Source organism: Anolis carolinensis, unplaced genomic scaffold, assembly GCF_035594765.1.
Source record: "Anolis carolinensis isolate JA03-04 unplaced genomic scaffold, rAnoCar3.1.pri scaffold_23, whole genome shotgun sequence".
Classification (NCBI taxonomy): domain Eukaryota; kingdom Metazoa; phylum Chordata; class Lepidosauria; order Squamata; family Dactyloidae; genus Anolis; species Anolis carolinensis.
The window spans coordinates 1,141,651-1,154,484 of NW_026943832.1; positions in this window are offsets into that span (position 1 = coordinate 1,141,651).

Sequence of the window (12,834 nt, forward strand, 5' to 3'; positions counted from 1 at the left end):
CGGCCTCCGAGCGCGTCGCGGTCCCCTTCGCGGCTCCCGCGGAGCCCGGTTTCCGGCACAGGAAGATCGTGAGAAGACGACGGGAATTCACAGGCGTCTGCAGGGGACCGACAAAACGAGAGCTCTCGCGCGGCGTGGGCCTCGCCCTCGGCGTATAGGCGCCTCGCGCCTTCCCCCTTCGAGAGCCCGCGGGAAGGACGGGGACCTCTTCACGCCGAGTCGGGGGCCGAGGCGGGTGGCCGTCCGCCCTCGCGGTACCGAAAACGGCCTCCGAGCGCGTCGCGGTCCCCTTCGCGGCTCCCGCGGAGCCCGGTTTCCGGCACAGGAAGATCGTGAGAAGACGACGGGAATTCACAGGCGTCTGCAGGGGACCGACAAAACGAGAGCTCTCGCGCGGCGCGGGCCTCTCCCTCGGCGTATAGGCGCCTCACGCCTTCCCCCTTCGAGAGCCCGCGGGAAGGACGGGGACCTCTTCACGGCGAGTCGGGAGCCGGAGCCCATCGCCGGGGCCGAGGCGGGTGGCCGTCCGCCCTCGCGGTACCGAAAACGGCCTCCGAGCGCGTCGCGGTCCCCTTCGCGGCTCCCGCGGAGCCCGGTTTCCGGCACAGGAAGATCGTGAGAAGACGACGGGAATTCACAGGCGTCTGCAGGGGACCGACAAAACGAGAGCTCTCGCGCGGCGCGGGCCTCTCCCTCGGCGTATAGGCGCCTCGCGCCTTCCCCCTTCGAGAGCCCGCGGGAAGGACGGGGACCTCTTCACGCCGAGTCGGGAGCCGGAGCCCATCGCCGGGGCCGAGGCGGGTGGCCGTCCGCCCTCGCGGTACCGAAAACGGCCTCCGAGCGCGTCGCGGTCCCCTTCGCGGCTCCCGCGGAGCCCGGTTTCCGGCACAGGAAGATCGTGAGAAGACGACGGGAATTCACAGGCGTCTGCAGGGGACCGACAAAACGAGAGCTCTCGCGCGGCGCGGGCCTCTCCCTCGGCGTATAGGCGCCTCGCGCCTTCCCCCTTCGAGAGCCCGCGGGAAGGACGGGGACCTCTTCACGCCGAGTCGGGAGCCGGAGCCCATCGCCCGGGCCGAGGCGGGTGGCCGTACGCCCTCGCGGTACCGAAAACGGCCTCCGAGCGCGTCGCGGTCCCCTTCGCGGCTCCCGCGGAGCCCGGTTTCCGGCACAGGAAGATCGTGAGAAGACGACGGGAATTCACAGGCGTCTGCAGGGGACCGACAAAACGAGAGCTCTCGCGCGGCGCGGGCCTCTCCCTCGGCGTATAGGCGCCTCGCGCCTTCCCCCTTCGAGAGCCCGCGGGAAGGACGGGGACCTCTTCACGCCGAGTCGGGAGCCGGAGCCCATCGCCGGGGCCGAGGCGGGTGGCCGTCCGCCCTCGCGGTACCGAAAACGGCCTCCGAGCGCGTCGCGGTCCCCTTCGCGGCTCCCGCGGAGCCCGGTTTCCGGCACAGGAAGATCGTGAGAAGACGACGGGAATTCACAGGCGTCTGCAGGGGACCGACAAAACGAGAGCTCTCGCGCGGCGCGGGCCTCTCCCTCGGCGTATAGGCGCCTCGCGCCTTCCCCCTTCGAGAGCCCGCGGGAAGGACGGGGACCTCTTCACGGCGAGTCGGGAGCCGGAGCCCATCGCCGGGGCCGAGGCGGGTGGCCGTCCGCCCTCGCGGTACCGAAAACGGCCTCCGAGCGCGTCGCGTTCCCCTTCGCGGCTCCCGCGGAGCCCGGTTTCCGGCACAGGAAGATCGTGAGAAGACGACGGGAATTCACAGGCGTCTGCAGGGGACCGACAAAACGAGAGCTCTCGCGCGGCGCGGGCCTCTCCCTCGGCGTATAGGCGCCTCGCGCCTTACCCCTTCGAGAGCCCGCGGGAAGGACGGGGACCTCTTCACGCCGAGTCGGGAGCCGGAGCCCATCGCCGGGGCCGAGGCGGGTGGCCGTCCGCCCTCGCGGTACCGAAAACGGCCTCCGAGCGCGTCGCGGTCCCCTTCGCGGCTCCCGCGGAGCCCGGTTTCCGGCACAGGAAGATCGTGAGAAGACGACGGGAATTCACAGGCGTCTGCAGGGGACCGACAAAACGAGAGCTCTCGCGCGGCGCGGGCATGTCCCTCGGCGTATAGGCGCCTCGCGCCTTCCCCCTTCGAGAGCCCGCGGGAAGGACGGGGACCTCTTCACGCCGAGTCGGGAGCCGGAGCCCATCGCCGGGGCCGAGGCGGGTGGCCGTCCGCCCTCGCGGTACCGAAAACGGCCTCCGAGCGCGTCGCGTTCCCCTTCGCGGCTCCCGCGGAGCCCGGTTTCCGGCACAGGAAGATCGTGAGATGACGACGGGAATTCACAGGCGTCTGCAGGGGACCGACAAAACGAGAGCTCCTTGAAAAGTCCCAGCTCCTTGAAATTTTGTCACGATCCGCCCACGGGCCACGGGACGACTCGTACCACGTTTCGGATTTTTTCGACCACCCCCCGAGATTTTGCGAATTTTTTAATTTATTTTTTGAAACGTATGTTTTACGAGAAAACTACAAGTCCCAGCTCCTTGAAATTTTGTCACGATCCGCCCACGGGCCACGGGACGACTCGTACCACGTTTCGGATTTTTTCGACCACCGGCCGAGATTTTGCGAATTTTTTAATTTATTTTTTGAAATGTATTTTTTACGAGAAAACTACAAGTCCCAGCTCCTTGAAATTTTGTCACGATCTGCCCACGGGCCACGGGACGACTCGTACCACGTTTCGGATTTTTTCGACCACCCCCCGAGATTTTGCGAATTTTTTAATTTATTTTTTGAAACGTATTTTTTACGAGAAAACGACAAGTCCCAGCTCCTTGAAATTTTGTCACGATCCGCCCACGGGCCACGGGACTAGTCGTACCACGTTTCGGATTTTTTCGACCACTGGCCGAGATTTTGCGAATTTTTTAATTCATTTTTTGAAACGTATTTTTTACGAGAAAACTACAAGTCCCAGCTCCTTGAAATTTTGTCACGATCCACCCACGGGCCACGGGACTACTCGTACCACGTTTCGGATTTTTTCGACCACCGGCCGAGATTTTGCGAATTTTTTAATTTATTTTTTGACACGTATTTTTTACGAGAAAACTACAAGTCCCAGCTCCTTGAAATTTTGTCACGATCCGCCCACGGGCCACGGGACGACTCGTACCACGTTTCGGATTTTTTCGACCACCCCCCGAGATTTTGCGAATTTTTTAATTTATTTTTTGAAACGTATTTTTTACGAGAAAACGACAAGTCCCAGCTCCTTGAAATTTTGTCACGATCCGCCCACGGGCCACGGGACTACTCGTACCACGTTTCGGATTTTTTTGACCACCGGCCGAGATTTTGCGAATTTTTTAATTTATTTTTTGAAACGTATTTTTTACGAGAAAACTACAAGTCCCAGCTCCTTGAAATTTTGTCACCATCCGCCCACGGGCCACGGGACGACTCGTACCACGTTTCGGATTTTTTCGACCACCGGCCGAGATTTTGCGAATTTTTTAATTTATTTTTTGAAACGTATTTTTTACGAGAAAACTACAAGTCCCAGCTCCTTGAAATTTTGTCACCATCCGCCCACGGGCCACGGGACTACTCGTACCACGTTTCGGATTTTTTCGACCACCGGCCGAGATTTTGCGAATTTTTTAATTTATTTTTTGAAAAGTATTTTTTACGAGAAAACTACAAGTCCCAGCTCCTTGAAATTTTGTCACCATCCGCCCACGGGCCACGGGACTACTCGTACCACGTTTCGGATTTTTTCGACCACCCCCCGAGATTTTGCAAATTTTTTAATTTATTTTTTGAAATGTATTTTTTATGAGAAAACTACAAGTCCCAGCTCCTTGAAATTTTGTCACGATCCGCCCACGGGCCACGGGACGACTCGTACCACGTTTCGGATTTTTTCGACCACCCCCCGAGATTTTGCGAATTTTTTAATTTATTTTTTGAAACGTATTTTTTACGAGAAAACGACAAGTCCCAGCTCCTTGAAATTTTGTCACGATCCGCCCACGGGCCACGGGACTACTCGTACCACGTTTCGGATTTTTTTGACCACCGGCCGAGATTTTGCGAATTTTTTAATTTATTTTTTGAAACGTATTTTTTACGAGAAAACTACAAGTCCCAGCTCCTTGAAATTTTGTCACCATCCGCCCACGGGCCACGGGACGACTCGTACCACGTTTCGGATTTTTTCAACCACCGGCCGAGATTTTGCGAATTTTTTAATTTATTTTTTGAAACGTATTTTTTACGAGAAAACTACAAGTCCCAGCTCCTTGAAATTTTGTCACCATCCGCCCACGGGCCACGGGACTACTCGTACCACGTTTCGGATTTTTTCAACCACCCCCCGAGATTTTGCGAATTTTTTAATTTATTTTTTGAAACGTATTTTTTACGAGAAAACTACAAGTCCCAGCTCCTTGAAATTTTGTCACCATCCGCCCACGGGCCACGGGACTACTCGTACCACGTTTCGGATTTTTTCGACCACCGGCCGAGATTTTGCGAATTTTTTAATTTATTTTTTGAAACGTATTTTTTACGAGAAAACTACAAGTCCCAGCTCCTTGAAATTTTGTCACCATCCGCCCACGGGCCACGGGACGACTCGTACCACGTTTCGGATTTTTTCGACCACCGGCCGAGATTTTGCGAATTTTTTAATTTATTTTTTGAAATGTATTTTTTACGAGAAAACTACAAGTCCCAGCTCCTTGAAATTTTGTCACCATCCGCCCACGGGCCACGGGACTACTCGTACCACGTTTCGGATTTTTTCGACCACCCCCCGAGATTTTGCGAATTTTTTAATTTATTTTTTGAAATGTATTTTTTACGAGAAAACTACAAGTCCCAGCTCCTTGAAATTTTGTCACCATCCGCCCACGGGCCACGGGACTACTCGTACCACGTTTCGGATTTTTTCGACCACCGGCCGAGATTTTGCGAATTTTTTAATTTATTTTTTGAAACGTATTTTTTACGAGAAAACTACAAGTCCCAGCTCCTTGAAATTTTGTCACCATCCGCCCACGGGCCACGGGACGACTCGTACCACGTTTCGGATTTTTTCGACCACCGGCCGAGATTTTGCGAATTTTTTAATTTATTTTTTGAAATGTATTTTTTACGAGAAAACTACAAGTCCCAGCTCCTTGAAATTTTGTCACCATCCGCCCACGGGCCACGGGACTACTCGTACCACGTTTCGGATTTTTTCGACCACCGGCCGAGATTTTGCGAATTTTTTAATTTATTTTTTGAAATGTATTTTTTACGAGAAAACTACAAGTCCCAGCTCCTTGAAATTTTGTCACCATCCGCCCACGGGCCACGGGACTACTCGTACCACGTTTCGGATTTTTTCGACCACCGGCCGAGATTTTGCGAATTTTTTAATTTATTTTTTGAAAAGTATTTTTTACGAGAAAACGACAAGTCCCAGCTCCTTGAAATTTTGTCACCATCCGCCCACGGGCCACGGGACGACTCGTACCACGTTTCGGATTTTTTCGACCACCGGCCGAGATTTTGCGAATTTTTTAATTTATTTTTTGACACGTATTTTTTACGAGAAAACTACAAGTCCCAGCTCCTTGAAATTTTGTCACGATCCGCCCACGGGCCACGGGACTACTCGTACCACGTTTCGGATTTTTTCGACCACCGGCCGAGATTTTGCGAATTTTTTAATTCATTTTTTGAAACGTATTTTTTACGAGAAAACTACAAGTCCCAGCTCCTTGAAATTTTGTCACGATCCGCCCACGGGCCACGGGACTACTCGTACCACGTTTCGGATTTTTTCGACCACTGGCCGAGATTTTGCGAATTTTTTAATTCATTTTTTGAAACATATTTTTTACGAGAAAACTACAAGTCCCAGCTCCTTGAAATTTTGTCACGATCCACCCACGGGCCACGGGACGACTCGTACCACGTTTCGGATTTTTTTGACCACCGGCCGAGATTTTGCGAATTTTTAAATTTATTTTTTGACACGTATTTTTTTACGAGAAAACTACAAGTCCCAGCTCCTTGAAATTTTGTCACCATCCGCCCACGGGCCGCGGGACGACTCGTACCACGTTTCGGATTTTTTCGACCACCGGCCGAGATTTTGCGAATTTTTTAATTTATTTTTTGAAACGTATTTTTTATGAGAAAACTACAAGTCCCAGCTCCTTGAAATTTTGTCACGATCCGCCCACGGGCCACGGGACTACTCGTACCACGTTTCGGATTTTCTCGACCACTGGCCGAGATTTTGCGAATTTTTTAATTCATTTTTTGAAACGTATTTTTTATGAGAAAACTACAAGTCCCAGCTCCTTGAAATTTTGTCACGATCCGCCCACGGGCCACGGGACGACTCGTACCACGTTTCGGATTTTTTCGACCACCCCCCGAGATTTTGCGAATTTTTTAATTTATTTTTTGAAACGTATTTTTTACGAGAAAACTACAAGTCCCAGCTCCTTGAAATTTTGTCACCATCCGCCCACGGGCCACGGGACTACTCGTACCACGTTTCGGATTTTTTCAACCACCCCCCGAGATTTTGCGAATTTTTTAATTTATTTTTTGAAACGTATTTTTTACGAGAAAACTACAAGTCCCAGCTCCTTGAAATTTTGTCACCATCCGCCCACGGGCCACGGGACTACTCGTACCACGTTTCGGATTTTTTCGACCACCGGCCGAGATTTTGCGAATTTTTTAATTTATTTTTTGAAACGTATTTTTTACGAGAAAACTACAAGTCCCAGCTCCTTGAAATTTTGTCACCATCCGCCCACGGGCCACGGGACGACTCGTACCACGTTTCGGATTTTTTCGACCACCGGCCGAGATTTTGCGAATTTTTTAATTTATTTTTTGAAACGTATTTTTTACGAGAAAACTACAAGTCCCAGCTCCTTGAAATTTTGTCACGATCCGCCCACGGGCCACGGGACGACTCGTACCACGTTTCGGATTTTTTCGACCACCCCCCGAGATTTTGCGAATTTTTTAATTTATTTTTTGAAACGTATGTTTTACGAGAAAACTACAAGTCCCAGCTCCTTGAAATTTTGTCACGATCCGCCCACGGGCCACGGGACGACTCGTACCACGTTTCGGATTTTTTCGACCACCGGCCGAGATTTTGCGAATTTTTTAATTTATTTTTTGAAATGTATTTTTTACGAGAAAACTACAAGTCCCAGCTCCTTGAAATTTTGTCACGATCCGCCCACGGGCCACGGGACGACTCGTACCACGTTTCGGATTTTTTCGACCACCCCCCGAGATTTTGCGAATTTTTTAATTTATTTTTTGAAACGTATTTTTTACGAGAAAACGACAAGTCCCAGCTCCTTGAAATTTTGTCACGATCCGCCCACGGGCCACGGGACTAGTCGTACCACGTTTCGGATTTTTTCGACCACTGGCCGAGATTTTGCGAATTTTTTAATTCATTTTTTGAAACGTATTTTTTACGAGAAAACTACAAGTCCCAGCTCCTTGAAATTTTGTCACGATCCACCCACGGGCCACGGGACTACTCGTACCACGTTTCGGATTTTTTCGACCACCGGCCGAGATTTTGCGAATTTTTTAATTTATTTTTTGACACGTATTTTTTACGAGAAAACTACAAGTCCCAGCTCCTTGAAATTTTGTCACGATCCGCCCACGGGCCACGGGACTACTCGTACCACGTTTCGGATTTTTTCGACCACCGGCCGAGATTTTGCGAATTTTTTAATTTATTTTTTGAAACGTATTTTTTACGAGAAAACTACAAGTCCCAGCTCCTTGAAATTTTGTCACCATCCGCCCACGGGCCACGGGACGACTCGTACCACGTTTCGGATTTTTTCGACCACCGGCCGAGATTTTGCGAATTTTTTAATTTATTTTTTGAAACGTATTTTTTACGAGAAAACTACAAGTCCCAGCTCCTTGAAATTTTGTCACCATCCGCCCACGGGCCACGGGACTACTCGTACCATGTTTCGGATTTTTTCGACCACCGGCCGAGATTTTGCGAATTTTTTAATTTATTTTTTGAAATGTATTTTTTATGAGAAAACTACAAGTCCCAGCTCCTTGAAATTTTGTCACCATCCGCCCACGGGCCACGGGACTACTCGTACCACGTTTCGGATTTTTTCGACCACCGGCCGAGATTTTGCGAATTTTTTAATTTATTTTTTGAAATGTATTTTTTACGAGAAAACTACAAGTCCCAGCTCCTTGAAATTTTGTCACGATCCGCCCACGGGCCACGGGACTACTCGTACCACGTTTCGGATTTTTTCGACCACCGGCCGAGATTTTGCGAATTTTTTAATTTATTTTTTGAAAAGTATTTTTTACGAGAAAACTACAAGTCCCAGCTCCTTGAAATTTTGTCACCATCCGCCCACGGGCCACGGGACTACTCGTACCACGTTTCGGATTTTTTCGACCACCCCCCGAGATTTTGCGAATTTTTTAATTTATTTTTTGAAACGTATTTTTTATGAGAAAACTACAAGTCCCAGCTCCTTGAAATTTTGTCACGATCCGCCCACGGGCCACGGGACGACTCGTACCACGTTTCGGATTTTTTCGACCACCCCCCGAGATTTTGCGAATTTTTTAATTTATTTTTTGAAACGTATTTTTTACGAGAAAACGACAAGTCCCAGCTCCTTGAAATTTTGTCACGATCCGCCCACGGTCCACGGGACTACTCGTACCACGTTTCGGATTTTTTTGACCACCGGCCGAGATTTTGCGAATTTTTTAATTTATTTTTTGAAACGTATTTTTTACGAGAAAACTACAAGTCCCAGCTCCTTGAAATTTTGTCACCATCCGCCCACGGGCCACGGGACGACTCGTACCACGTTTCGGATTTTTTCGACCACCGGCCGAGATTTTGCGAATTTTTTAATTTATTTTTTGAAACGTATTTTTTACGAGAAAACTACAAGTCCCAGCTCCTTGAAATTTTGTCACCATCCGCCCACGGGCCACGGGACTACTCGTACCACGTTTCGGATTTTTTCAACCACCCCCTGAGATTTTGCGAATTTTTTAATTTATTTTTTGAAACGTATTTTTTACGAGAAAACTACAAGTCCCAGCTCCTTGAAATTTTGTCACCATCCGCCCACGGGCCACGGGACGACTCGTACCACGTTTCGGATTTTTTCGACCACCGGCCGAGATTTTGCGAATTTTTTAATTTATTTTTTGAAATGTATTTTTTACGAGAAAACTACAAGTCCCAGCTCCTTGAAATTTTGTCACCATCCGCCCACGGGCCACGGGACTACTCGTACCACGTTTCGGATTTTTTCGACCACCCCCCGAGATTTTGCGAATTTTTTAATTTATTTTTTGAAATGTATTTTTTACGAGAAAACTACAAGTCCCAGCTCCTTGAAATTTTGTCACCATCCGCCCACGGGCCACGGGACTACTCGTACCACGTTTCGGATTTTTTCGACCACCGGCCGAGATTTTGCGAATTTTTTAATTTATTTTTTGAAACGTATTTTTTACGAGAAAACTACAAGTCCCAGCTCCTTGAAATTTTGTCACCTTCCGCCCACGGGCCACGGGACGACTCGTACCACGTTTCGGATTTTTTCGACCACCGGCCGAGATTTTGCGAATTTTTTAATTTATTTTTTGAAATGTATTTTTTACGAGAAAACTACAAGTCCCAGCTCCTTGAAATTTTGTCACCATCCGCCCACGGGCCACGGGACTACTCGTACCACGTTTCGGATTTTTTCGACCACCGGCCGAGATTTTGCGAATTTTTTAATTTATTTTTTGAAATGTATTTTTTACGAGAAAACTACAAGTCCCAGCTCCTTGAAATTTTGTCACCATCCGCCCACGGGCCACGGGACGACTCGTACCACGTTTCGGATTTTTTCGACCACCGGCCGAGATTTTGCGAATTTTTTAATTTATTTTTTGAAAAGTATTTTTTACGAGAAAACGACAAGTCCCAGCTCCTTGAAATTTTGTCACCATCCGCCCACGGGCCACGGGACGACTCGTACCACGTTTCGGATTTTTTCGACCACCGGCCGAGATTTTGCGAATTTTTTAATTTATTTTTTGACACGTATTTTTTACGAGAAAACTACAAGTCCCAGCTCCTTGAAATTTTGTCACGATCCGCCCACGGGCCACGGGACTACTCGTACCACGTTTCGGATTTTTTCGACCACCGGCCGAGAATTTGCGAATTTTTTAATTCATTTTTTGAAACGTATTTTTTACGAGAAAACTACAAGTCCCAGCTCCTTGAAATTTTGTCACGATCCGCCCACGGGCCACGGGACTACTCGTACCACGTTTCGGATTTTTTCGACCACTGGCCGAGATTTTGCGAATTTTTTAATTCATTTTTTGAAACATATTTTTTACGAGAAAACTACAAGTCCCAGCTCCTTGAAATTTTGTCACGATCCACCCACGGGCCACGGGACGACTCGTACCACGTTTCGGATTTTTTCAACCACCCCCCGAGATTTTGCGAATTTTTTAATTTATTTTTTGAAACGTATTTTTTACGAGAAAACTACAAGTCCCAGCTCCTTGAAATTTTGTCACCATCCGCCCACGGGCCACGGGACGACTCGTACCACGTTTCGGATTTTTTCGACCACCGGCCGAGATTTTGCGAATTTTTTAATTTATTTTTTGAAATGTATTTTTTACGAGAAAACTACAAGTCCCAGCTCCTTGAAATTTTGTCACCATCCGCCCACGGGCCACGGGACTACTCGTACCACGTTTCGGATTTTTTCGACCACCGGCCGAGATTTTGCGAATTTTTTAATTTATTTTTTGAAATGTATTTTTTACGAGAAAACTACAAGTCCCAGCTCCTTGAAATTTTGTCACCATCCGCCCACGGGCCACGGGACTACTCGTACCACGTTTCGGATTTTTTCGACCACCGGCCGAGATTTTGCGAATTTTTTAATTTATTTTTTGAAACGTATTTTTTACGAGAAAACTACAAGTCCCAGCTCCTTGAAATTTTGTCACCATCCGCCCACGGGCCACGGGACTACTCGTACCACGTTTCGGATTTTATCGACCACCGGCCGAGATTTTGCGAATTTTTTAATTTATTTTTTGAAATGTATTTTTTACGAGAAAACTACAAGTCCCAGCTCCTTGAAATTTTGTCACGATCCACCCACGGGCCACGGGACGACTCGTACCACGTTTCGGATTTTTTCGACCACCGGCCGAGATTTTGCGAATTTTTTAATTTATTTTTTGACACGTATTTTTTTACGAGAAAACTACAAGTCCCAGCTCCTTGAAATTTTGTCACGATCCGCCCACGGGCCACGGGACGACTCGTACCACGTTTCGGATTTTTTCAACCACCGGCCGAGATTTTGCAAATTTTTTAATTTATTTTTTGAAACGTATTTTTTATGAGAAAACTACAAGTCCCAGCTCCTTGAAATTTTGTCACGATCCGCCCACGGGCCACGGGACGACTCGTACCACGTTTCGGATTTTTTCGACCACCCCCCGAGATTTTGCGAATTTTTTAATTTATTTTTTGAAACGTATTTTTTACGAGAAAACGACAAGTCCCAGCTCCTTGAAATTTTGTCACGATCCGCCCACGGGCCACGGGACTACTCGTACCACGTTTCGGATTTTTTCGACCACCGGCCGAGATTTTGCGAATTTTTTAATTTATTTTTTGAAAAGTATTTTTTACGAGAAAACTACAAGTCCCAGCTCCTTGAAATTTTGTCACCATCCGCCCACGGGCCACGGGACGACTCGTACCACGTTTCGGATTTTTTCGACCACCGGCCGAGATTTTGCGAATTTTTTAATTTATTTTTTGAAACGTATTTTTTACGAGAAAACTACAAGTCCCAGCTCCTTGAAATTTTGTCACCATCCGCCCACGGGCCACGGGACTACTCGTACCATGTTTCGGATTTTTTCGACCACCGGCCGAGATTTTGCGAATTTTTTAATTTATTTTTTGAAATGTATTTTTTACGAGAAAACTACAAGTCCCAGCTCCTTGAAATTTTGTCACCATCCGCCCACGGGCCACGGGACTACTCGTACCACGTTTCGGATTTTTTCGACCACCGGCCGAGATTTTGCGAATTTTTTAATTTATTTTTTGAAATGTATTTTTTACGAGAAAACTACAAGTCCCAGCTCCTTGAAATTTTGTCACGATCCGCCCACGGGCCACGGGACTACTCGTACCACGTTTCGGATTTTTTCGACCACCGGCCGAGATTTTGCGAATTTTTTAATTTATTTTTTGAAAAGTATTTTTTACGAGAAAACTACAAGTCCCAGCTCCTTGAAATTTTGTCACCATCCGCCCACGGGCCACGGGACTACTCGTACCACGTTTCGGATTTTTTCGACCACCCCCCGAGATTTTGCGAATTTTTTAATTTATTTTTTGAAACGTATTTTTTATGAGAAAACTACAAGTCCCAGCTCCTTGAAATTTTGTCACGATCCGCCCACGGGCCACGGGACGACTCGTACCACGTTTCGGATTTTTTCGACCACCCCCCGAGATTTTGCGAATTTTTTAATTTATTTTTTGAAACGTATTTTTTACGAGAAAACGACAAGTCCCAGCTCCTTGAAATTTTGTCACGATCCGCCCACGGGCCACGGGACTACTCGTACCACGTTTCGGATTTTTTTGACCACCGGCCGAGATTTTGCGAATTTTTTAATTTATTTTTTGAAACGTATTTTTTACGAGAAAACTACAAGTCCCAGCTCCTTGAAA